This window comes from Sturnira hondurensis, unplaced genomic scaffold, assembly GCF_014824575.4.
Source record: "Sturnira hondurensis isolate 20B ecotype Veracruz unplaced genomic scaffold, ASM1482457v3 Scaffold0021143, whole genome shotgun sequence".
NCBI classification, from domain to species: Eukaryota; Metazoa; Chordata; class Mammalia; order Chiroptera; family Phyllostomidae; genus Sturnira; species Sturnira hondurensis.
In genome coordinates, this window is record NW_028093774.1 from 23,794,848 (window position 1) to 23,806,606 (window position 11,759).

An 11,759-nucleotide genomic window follows, 5' to 3' on the forward strand; every position below is an offset into this window, starting at 1 on the left:
TTTGTCTTCTTTTTCTGTGCATAGATATTTTAGAAACCAAAGCTTGTAAATTTTCTGCTCATGTAATTTTACGTTATCATAGTATTATTAGTCTGTTGTAAGCACTCCTCCATGTCTATATAGTTTTCATAGATTATTTATTTTAATGACTGAATAATTCCTGTGAGTGATTATACATTTTCTTAAACTTGGTCTGTGGCTAATTTGGTTGTTCCCAATTTTCATTATTTTAAATAAGGCTGTTATGATTATACTTGTCTGTGGTTTTCCAGTGTTTAGTAGGATAGAGTCCCAGGGATAGAATCACTAGAATTTGTGTTTTTTTCCCTCCTAGTCCATATTACCAAGTTATTTTTCTCAAAAGGTTTGGACCAGTTGTCACTCAAACAGTGAAGTATGAAAATACCGCCCCCCTCAAATTTTACTGGCACTGACTATTGTCACTTGTTTTTTGTTAATTTAAATAGAGGGAAAGTGGTGTTTTAGAATTTTAAGTGGTTGGATAATTGTTCATCTTTGACTTTTGCTTTTATGAAATGTCTGATTTTCTGTATTGTATAAGATTTTTCTTTTAGCTTTTTATTTTGACACAGTTTCAGGCTTACAGAAAAGTGTGAAAATAGTATGAAGAATTCATACACACACATCTTTTGCCTAAATTCTCCATATGTTAACATTTTTCCATATTTGTTTTACTCTTTGATCTTTTTCTATTGTCTCCTCCACCTCAAACTCTTGCTGTTTTTCTCCCTGTGTCTTTCTATACACGTAATACACGTGCATATACACCTTTTACTTTTGCATTGAGAATCAGTTGCAGACATGATGCCCATTTTCTACTAAGTACTTTTGTCTGTATTTCCTAAAATAAAGAACATTCTCTTACATAGCGATAGTGTAGTTATCAAAATTAAACTGGTGTGATACCACTACCTAATCCATAGATCTGATTCATATCTTGCTGGAAAGGTACCAAGAATGTCATTTATAGCACCAGAATGTCCTGAGTAACATATCGGATTTAGTTGTACCATCTCTTTAGTTTGCTTTAATCTGGAATATTTCCTCTTTGTTTTTCATGACTTGATATTTAAAGAGTTTAGGACAGTTCTTTTGTTTAGGGTCTTTCAATTTCAGTTTGTTTGATACGTTGATATTTTTATGATTAAATTCACCTCAGGCACTTTTGTCAGGAATAACATGGAAAAGATGTTTGCGGAGGCACATGCTAGTTGCCTCATTTCTGGTGTTAGCTTTCTTGGTTAAAGTCATGTCTGTCAGGTTTCCCTACTTAAAGTTACTATTTTTTTCTTTTGTCGTTTAGAGGTATCTTCTCGGGCAGGTAGAGGTTCTGTAAGGAGCCTGTTACTTACAGAACTTATATTTTTACCCACTAGTTGGCATCCACTGGTACTTCTTGCCTGAATGAGATGGTTGTCAAAGGCTGATTTTCTAATTCCAGCATTCCTCTGTGTCTACTAGTTGTCATTTGCTATAAAGAAGAGAGCTTTCTTCTCTCCCACTATTTGTTTATATCATTTTGGACTTCTAGGTTCTTATTTTATTCAATGAATTAATATTTCTTTACTATTCTTGTTTTTATTGATGCCATGGTTCCAGATTGGGCCATTGGGAGCCCCTTCAAGCTGATTCCTGTGCCCTTTGGCATGATCCTGTCATTCATTGAGTGCTTTCTTTGCATTTTGGCAGAGTGGGCTATTCCAGTTCTCATCCCTGGAATCAGCCGTGTCTCTCAGTTTCCTACATTTGGTGGAGAGAATGCAAGGTTTTCGTGCTAGGAGTGCTTGTTTGCTACCAGGGTGTCATTGCTTGTAGGCCCTCTCAGCTGACAGAGTGAAGAACTAGATACATACCTACATGTGAGTGAATGCACACACACTCCCACGCATTCATCTGTATTTATTAAAGGCCATCAATTCACACTAATACCACCAATTCCAGTCCATCACCACAGGATTCGCTTTTGTTCTCTTATACGTGTAACTCTCTCCCACATTGACAAGCTTTCTGGTTCCTGTTAGTCACAGTATTTTCCCTTATTTGCTAGAATTGTCAACCTCTACGTCTGCCAAAAAGAGACCTCCTAATTGGAGTTCAGAATTTGCTTGTTTTTATGTTTAGCTTGAGGATATATAGTTTAGATACTGTTTAAAAATTACTTGGGTTAACATTTTTTTCTCTTTAGTGTGGTCATGGTACTCATTCATTAAATTATTCAGTTCATTTGATTCTGTTTTGAATTTCATTTTATTGACTTCTTATTTCTGTTCTTGTATTGTTTTGGGGTATGTGAGGTGTTACCTTGGTTCTAAATGTCAGAACTGTCTAAAAGATTCTAAGTATCACACCCCTTCATCCTCTGCCCTGAGTCATGTCTTCTCTCTTTTCCACCTCATTCCTACCAACCCTCTCAAAGTAACCAACCTAATTAGTTTCTCATGTATCTTTGCTGTATGTATTGCACACAAATGAATATTTTCTTATTTCCCCTTCTTACCCAAAAGGCAACATGTTTTATAAACTTTTGCACTTTGCTTATTTTCCGCTTATTTAAGCATGAACTTTTGACATACCAATATTAACTCTTTCTTTGTCATACTTACATCAAGTATTTTCCAGCAAAGCTTCTTTTCTGTGAACTACATTACTGGAGAAGGTTAGAGTACAACTCATTGTACCTGTGTAACTCACCATGCAGGTAAAGAAATTGAGCATTGCACCTGGCTGGTATAGCTCAGTGGATTGAGCATGGGCTGGGAAGCAAAGGGTCATCGGTTCAATTCCCAGTCAGGGCACATGCTTGGGTTGCAGGCCGGGTCCCCAGTTGGTGGTGCGTGAGAGACAACCACACATTGATGTTTCTCTCCCTCTTTCCCTTTGTGTTCCCCTCTGTCTAAAAATAGATAAAAATAAAACATTTTGAAATTGTACCCCAGAAACTATGTTTCCTTCTTTTTTAAATTTTTTTATTTATTTTTAGAGAGATAGAGGAAGGGAGGGAGAAAGGGAGAGAAACATCAGTGTGTGGTTGCCTCTCATGTGGCCCCTACTGGGGAACTTGGCCTGCAACCCAGGCATGTGCCCTGACTGGGAATTGAACCAGTGACCCTTTGGTTCCCAGCCCGTGCTCAATTCACTGAGCTACACCACCAGCCAGGGCTGTTTCCTTCTATTTACAGTGCTTGTCCTTCTGATCAGAGGTCACCCTTATCCTCAGTTTTATGGTAACTGCTTGTTTTCTTACATTTTTACCATGTACAGTGCATCCATAAATGAATATTTTGACTGCCTATTTTTCTTTTTTTTTTAACTTTTTTTTTCAACAATTGTGTTTAGATTACCCTTGAAAACTTCATGAGACTTTGGGCAAAATCAAAGTATCACATAAAATGTTTGTAATTCTAAAGACAAGTCTTTTTACATAAATTAAATCAACAATTTAAATTGGCTTTAATACCAAATATTTATCCAGAACACATATGCATATATAAACAGATGCAACCAAAGACCAGATAGTTTTGTTTTAACATTTAAGCCATGAGACATGTAGAACAATGCTAAACTCACTCGTTTATAAATAACAGTTGAGATCAATTAGATTAACTTTTTCAGATGACTAAAGCTTTTACTACTTGTGAAAAAGACTTAGGACTTCTGTTTGTCCTTGACAAACAGTTTTTAAGGATGCTTGCAGTTGGGTAGCTAGATTTAGAATAGGGAATCTATTTTCCTTTTTGTGCAACTACAGAGCTCTCCTCTGCCATTTTTTTTTTTCTAGTTTCAGGCTCAGGCTCAGGCACAGGAAACTAGGCTTTTACTTTCCTGATTATTGGTGAGGGGGCCCAGGGAGTTGCTGAGGAGGCCTAAGAATTTCTATCAGACTTCAAATATTAGCTTTCAATTCTACCAAACTTTTTATTATAGAGTTATTAAATTTTTATTTTTTTAAATACTTTTGAATCTTTTAACTTATTTTTAAATTTAAGTTTAGTTGCTATACAATCTTATATTGGCTGTATTAGTTTCAGGATTCAACATTTTTATATCTTACAGTGTAGTCATCCCACTGATTCTGGTAATCATCTGTCACCGTGTAAACTTACCACAGTGGTCATTGATTATATTCCCCTTCCTCCTTTCACCTATTCCCTCGCTTCTGGATATCATCCCTTTGGTCTCTGTTTCTATGAATCTGTTTTGGTTTGGTTTTGGTTTCAGATTGTACATGTAAATGAAACTATGCAGTATTTGTTTTTCTCTGCCTGACTTAACACTCTTGAGAACTGTCTGTTCTCACATGGCAAGATTTCGTTTTTTTATTGCTGTGTAGTGTTCCATTGTGTGTGTGTGAACACATCTCACATTTTCTTTATTCATCTATTTTTTATTTTTAACGTGTTAATTCAGTGTGTATTTCCCATGTGCCTTCTTTTGTTCAATATTATGTTTGTAAGGTTCATCAAAGTTGTTTACTGTTATTGTAGTTCATTTATTTTCATTGCTGTGCCATATTTCATCATGTAAATATATTACAAGTGCCCAGGCTGGTGTAGCTCAGTGGATTGAGTGTGGGCCTGTGAACCAAAGGATTGTGTGTGGTTCGATTCCCAGTCAGGGCACATGCCTGGGTTGCAGGCCAGTTCCCAGCAGGGGATGCGTGAAAGGGAACCATACATTGATATTTCCTTCTCTCCTTCCCTCCCCTCTAAAGATAAATAAAAAAATCTTTAAAAAAAGAAATATAGTCAATTCTTATTAAAAATACAAGTTTTTTAAAAAAATCCATTCTAATGGTGGTGGACATCTAGATTGTACCTTTAGGCTATTATGAAAACTTGCTTTTATGAATATCCTTGTACATACTTTCTGGTATATATTATAGGCTGAGTTGTGGGGGTCCCCCAACCCTAACAAGGTATGTTGAAGTCCTAACTCCCATCTTGAGAATGTGACCTTATTTGGAAGTAGAGTCATTGCAGATGTGTTTAGTTAAGATGAGGTTATGCTAGAGTATGCTGAACCTTTAATCCATTATGACTCGTATCCTTATAAAAACAAGTCCAAGTGAAGAGACAAATGGAGAATATCATGTGAAGATGGAGGACTGGAGGATGCATCTGCAAACCTCGTAACGCCAAAGACTACCAGCAAATCACCAGAAGAAGCTACGAGGAAGCAAGGAAAGATTCTCCTATTGGTTTCAGGGACAATGTGGCCCTGCTGACATCTTGATTTTGGACTTCCAGCCTTCAGAACTTTGAGATAATAAATGTCTCTTGTTTTAAGTACTGGTTTATGGTACTAGTTATGGCAGCCTTGGGAAATGAGTAACAGTATACATGTGCAAGTAATTGTACCAGGCTATACTTTCACCAGTAGTGTATGAGTTCATGTGTTCCACTCTTGTTGACTCTTGATGTTGTCAGTTAAAGAACAATTCACTAATTGTGATGGGTGTACAGTGATACCTTGTTGAAACTGAAATTTGTATTTCTTGGTGATGGATAATGTTAAGCATCCGTTTCATCTGCCGTTGTCTTACAGAGTCCTGAGAAGTCATCCTATGATTTGGATAGGACTCCCTTGTCAGTAACATGTATTGTGTGTAAATGCATCTTCTCCACTCTGTCTTGCTTTTTTACTATATGAATGGTGGCCTAAAAATGAACAGTGCTTAATTCTGACATAGCTCACTTTATTACTCTCTTCCTTTATTGTTAGTGCTTTTTGTGTCTTGTCTGAGGTATTTCTTTACAGCGAGGTTATGAAGGTGTTCTATGTCATTATCTAGAAGCTTCATTATTTTACATTTCATATGTAGGAGTGTAGTCCAGTTTGGTTGGGATTGACCTATACATCAATTTGGAGAGAGCTGACATTTTGGCACTATCAAGTCTTCAGAAATATAAACATGCTATGTTTATTCATTTAATATGAATATGAATATGAATATGTTATTTATTTAATTTCTCTCAGCAAGGTTTGAGTTTTCAGAGTGTTTTTGTAAATAAATAATGTACAGTGGAGCCACTTTAAAATGGAGTCGCAGCTGACACCCCAGAGGAACAGTCTTGCACACCTTGTGTCTCAAACCTTTGAAATGTTAAAACAAAATAACCTTTGGACTGGACCTAAGGCAACATTGTGTTCCACAGAACTGTTTGCAAGGAAAACAAGAAAGCAGATATGACTAATGGATTGATGAATACTGTGCTGAAAATTAAAAACATTGTTTAGAATTAGTGTTACTATATTAGCTTATCTGGACCTATAGAAATTCTTCCCTTGTAATTGTTCCCTTCCCTTTTTCATAAATACCGCTTACCTTAGCCTCCTAATCAGAATATAACTTGGGTTTCTGGCTGAATCAGTGCATCTCAAATACGTTGCTTTAAAAAGAATTATTTTTTAGTGAGGGTAAGGGAGGGAGAAAGAGAGGGAGAGAAACATCAATGTGTGGTTGCCCCTCGTGCACCCCCTGCTAGGGACCTGGCCTGCAACCCAGGCGTGTGCACTGACTGGGAATCAAACCAGTGACCCTTTGGTTCACAGGCCAGCACTCAATCATATTGAGCCACACTAGCCGGGCACCAAATAGCTATTCTTTTAAAAAAAATTTGACCAGAGGGGAGGGAATTTCAGGGGGAAAGGGGGAGGGTTTACAGGAACAAGTTATAAAGGACACATGGACAAAAACTAGGAGCAGGGGTAGAAATAGGAGGGAGGTAGGGAGGCCTGGGATGGGAGTAAACTGTACAACAATTTAAATTTTTAAAATTTAAAATTTTTAAATTTATAGAGAAAGAGAAAAACATTAATTTGTTGTTCCATTCATTGGTTGATTTTTGTATGCGCCCTGACCAGTAATCAAACCCACAACCTTGGTGTAACTATTGTTTTTGTTTTAATGCTTGTTGTCTTTCAGTTTGGCCTTTTACTTTTAGGTGACTAATACATACACATATACAATCTGTTTATTCATTCACAGTCAATGGACATGTGAGTTACTTCCATTTTTGGCTGTTGTGAATAATGCTGCTGTGAACATTGATGTACAAATGCTGATTCAAATCCCTGCTTTCAGTTCTCTCTCTGTGTACCCAGAAATGGTAATTCTATTTTTAAGCTTTTTGAGGGACCACCATATTGGTTTCTGTGGCAGCTGCATCATTTTACTTTACAACCAGCAATGCACAAGGGTTCCAGTTTGTCCACATGCTCATCAAACTTGCAATTTTCTGGTTTTTTTTAATGTTTAAAATAGTTTATTTGAAGATTAAAAAACAAATTAAATCAGATTCAAAGAGCAACAGCTTATTTGTCCTTGGTAAAATTATCTTCAGAAATAATATTTTGAGATTTAGTTATCTCTTTTCTGTTTTTAATTGTTCAAGTACAGTTGTCTTCATTTTCACCCTACCACTCCTCCCACCCTGCCCCCAGAGGGGAGCGGGGAGAGGGGTACTAGGGGAAGGGCCACTAAGGAACAGTTGTTTCTTTTTAATAGCTCTCATAATGGGTGTAAAGTGGTATCTCACTGTGGTTTTGATTTGCACTTACCTAATACAATTCTGATGCCGTTTCTATTTTTTTCTGCACCACCAAGCAATTCTCTGAGACACCTGCTGGGTGTCCTACAACTCAATTCTGTCACCAGCTACCTGGAGATAGCATCAGATCCCACAGTGTTAGGGGCTCAGTCTACAAGACTGCCCCCACCTCTGATGCAAATTGCAAACCCAGGTGTGTTATCCTGGGCTTTGACTATCATAAATCAGGAGGTTCCCCTATGACTCCCTTCCAGTTCGATCAATGTGCTAGAGTGCCTTGCAGAACTCCAAGAAACATTTTACTTAGTTGACTTCTGGTTTATCTGAAAAGGTTGTAACTGGGACAGCCAAGTGGGAGAGGTGTAGAGGGCAAGGGAAGTGGGAAGGGGTACAGAGCTCGCATGACCTGTCTGGGTGCGCCATGCCCCATTCATTCTCAGGTGTTCTCCGTATGTTCAGCCTGGAAGCTCTGAACCCTTTCTTTTGGGGTTTTTATGGAGGCTTCATTTTGTAGACAGGACTAATTAAATCATGACTATCGATGGCTATACCTTCAGCCCTTTCCCCTCCCTGGGGGTGACACTGCAAGTTCCAAGCCTCTAATCATGTGGTTGTTTCCCTTCATGACCAGCCCCCATCTGTAAGTGACCTAGTCACATCATTAACATCACAAAAGATGACTTTGTGGCTCTCCTTAGTATATTCCAAGGGTTTTTTTTAAAGCTCTGCCAGGAAGGGGCAGAAGATCAAATATGTATTTACTCTCAATATTGTAAGTCACAGTATCACACCTAATTGTTAGGTGGGATAGGTAGTAAACCAAGGCAGGGAGAAGGAAGGAGACATGTCTCAACCACTAACTCAGGAGACCTGAACGTGGTCTGATGATAATGGGTGTTCCTCCATCCCAAGAAAACACCATGATAGCCTCGGAGGAGGGCAGTCCTTGAAATTCTATGTATTGTCTTCCACTATCTGGTGAAGAAAGCCTTGCAAGTATTTGTTCCAAGGCCTATAAGGGGGAAGGGGAGGGAGTTCGCAGTACCTAAAGAAGAAGCCCATACAAAACTTTGGTTAATTGCCTGCCTCTGGTCACTATCTGTTTTAGGAGGGAGTCCCTAGTGCTTACAGAAAGAGCTTATAAATAACTTCTGGTAAGCCCTGGCTGGCGTAGGTCAGTGGATTGAGCGAGGGCTGCGAACCAAACTTGCTGGTTCGATTCCCAGTCAGGGTACATGTCTGGATTGCAGGCCAGTTCCCAGCAGGGGACTCATGAGAGGCAACCATACATTGATATTTCTTCCCCTCCTCTTTCTTTAAATATAAAGAAAAATAAAATCTTAAAAAAAATAACTTCTGCTAAGTGCCCCAACTTTAATTAACTGCTTCCTGTCACATACCTGTTTTACAACAAGATGCACAGATAGAGTCTGGAGCAAGATAAGGATTTGGGCTAACAGACTCTCACACACACCTAAGTTTGGGTAGTCACATACCCCGTCAATCAGTATGTAACTTCTTCACCCCCATTCCACCAACTACATAAATTCTCAGAACAAAGGGCCTTATGCTCTTGCCGCCCTTGCTTTTGTCACCCATGCTCTTGCCTTTCTCCCCAACCTCAGCTGGGCCTTTTCTCTTCCATGAGAACATATCACTACTAAGTCCTGCTTACGTGCTGATAGATATGTTGATCTGTAATGTTTCACAGCATTGGCAAGAAGAACCAGGTTTCTCCTGTAACATGATTAGTGGTTTATTTATTTTATTATTTTATTATTTTCTTCAAGTACAGTTGTCTCCATCCCCCTCCCACCACCACTCTCCTCTTCTCCACCCACCCCCACCTTTCATCCTCAATCCTACCCCTCTATGGTTTTGTCCATGGGTTCTTTATGCATATTCTTTGATGACCCTTCCTCTTCTTTCCCCCATTATCCTCCTCCTCCCTCCCCTCTGGTTACTGTCAGTTTGTTCTAATATCTCTAGTTATATTTTGCTTGCTTTGTTTTGTTGATTAGGTTCCACTTCTAAGTGAGATCACGTGGTATTTGTCTTTAACTGCCTGGCGTATTTCACTTAGCATAACACTCTCCTATTCCATCCATGCTGTCGCAGAGGGTAGGAGTTCCTTTCTTTCTGCTGCATAGAATTCCATTGTGTAAATGTACCAAAATTTCTTGATCCACTTATTTACTAATAGGCACTTAGGTTGCTTCCAGCACTTGGCTATTGTACATTGTGCTGTTATGAACATTGGAGTGTATAGGTTCTCTTGAACTGATGTTTCAGGATTCTTAGGATATAATCCCAGTGGTGGAATTGCCTGAAAAGGGAACCAACCATATGGGAAAATATATTTGCTAATGATACCTCGGACAAGGGTTTGATCTCCAAAATATATGAAGAGCTCACACAACTCCACTCCAGGAAGACAAATAATCCAATTAAAAAATGGACAAAGGACCTGAACAGATACTTCTCCAAGGAGGACACACAGAGGGCCCAAAGACATATGAAAGGATGTTCAGCATCACTAAATATTAGAGAGATGCAAATTAAAACCACAATGAAATAACACATTACACCAGTGAGAATGGCCGTCATAAACAAATCGACAAACAAGTGTTGGTGAGGTTGTGGAGAAAAGGGAAGCCTAGTGCACTGTTGCTGGGAACGTAGACTGGTGCAGCCAGTGTGGAAAACTATGGAATTTCCTCAGAAAACTAAAAATTACTTATTTTATTTTTTGAAGATTCTTATTTATATTAATTTTTAGAGTAGGGGAACAGAGGGAAAAAGAGGGAGAGAAACATCAATGTGAGAAACACTGATCAGTTACCTCTCATACGCATCCCAGCCTGGTACCTAACTGACAACCCAGGCGTGTGGCCTGACCAGGAATCAAACTGGTGACCATTTGCTTTGCAAGACAAGACAATGCCCAACTGAGCCACACATGTCAAAGCTTTATATCTTTTTAAACAAACTACTTATTAAAAATGATAAAATGATAGGGAAAATTTGTGTGTCTTTGGAGAAATATTCCAAGTCCTTGGCACAGTTTTAAATTAGGATTTTTTGTTGTTGAGTGGGGGTATTTTATATATTCTGAGTATTAATTTTTTATAAGCTGTATGACTTATGAATATTTTCTTTGGGTTGCTTTTCATTCTGTTAATACTTAGAAGTACAAAATTTTTAATTTTGATATTTGTTTTGTTGCTGGTGATTTTGGTGTCCTAGCCAAGCAATCATCGCTAAATCTAGCATTATTAAATGTTTCTTCAATGTTTTCTTCTAGGTGTTTTACAGTTTAGGCTCTACTATTTAGGTCTTTAATCCATTTTGAGTTAATTTTTTAATATGATGTTAGGTAAGGGTCCAACTTCATTCTTTTATGTATGTGAGTATACAGTTTTCCCAGCACCATTTGTTGAAAAGACAGTCAGTCATTTCTGTATTGAATGGTCATGGCATTCTTGTCAAAAATCATTTAACTATATATGTGCAAGTTTATTTTGGGGCACTCTTCCGTTAATCTGTATGTCCATAATTATGCCAATACCACACTCTTGATTACTGTAGCTTTGTCATAAGTTTTGAAATCAGGAAGTATGAGGTGTCCAGTTTTGTTCTTTCCTATCAAGACTGTTGTGGCTATTTGGGATCCCTTGAGATTTCATGTGAATCTCAGGGATTATAGTTCTGTACTGCCCATTTTATCAAAGTTTTAAAATAGTTGTTTTATATATTTGTTCTACTCTTCTAGTTCTTATGAAGTAAGGGCATATTTGGTGCTCATAACCACCATGGCAGAAAATGGAAGCCCAGTAGTTTTAAATTTTGTCAAACATGTTTTAAACTTTTTGAATCTACTGAGAAAACCCAATTTTTCTCTTTTCTTTTGCTAATGTGATCAGTTACACTGGCTTTTTCACCCAAACATTAACCAATCTTATATTTCAGAAATAAACCATACTTTGTGATGATGTCTTTTTATTGAAGTCAATTTGCTAAGATTTGGTTTAGGATTTTTAAAAAAATATTTTATGTATTTATTTTTAGAGAGAGGGAAAGGGAGACAGAAACAGAGGGACAGAAACATCAGTGTTTGATTGTTTCTAGCATGTTCCCGCACCAGGGAACTGGCCCGCAACCCACACACACACTCCTACCGGGAATCAA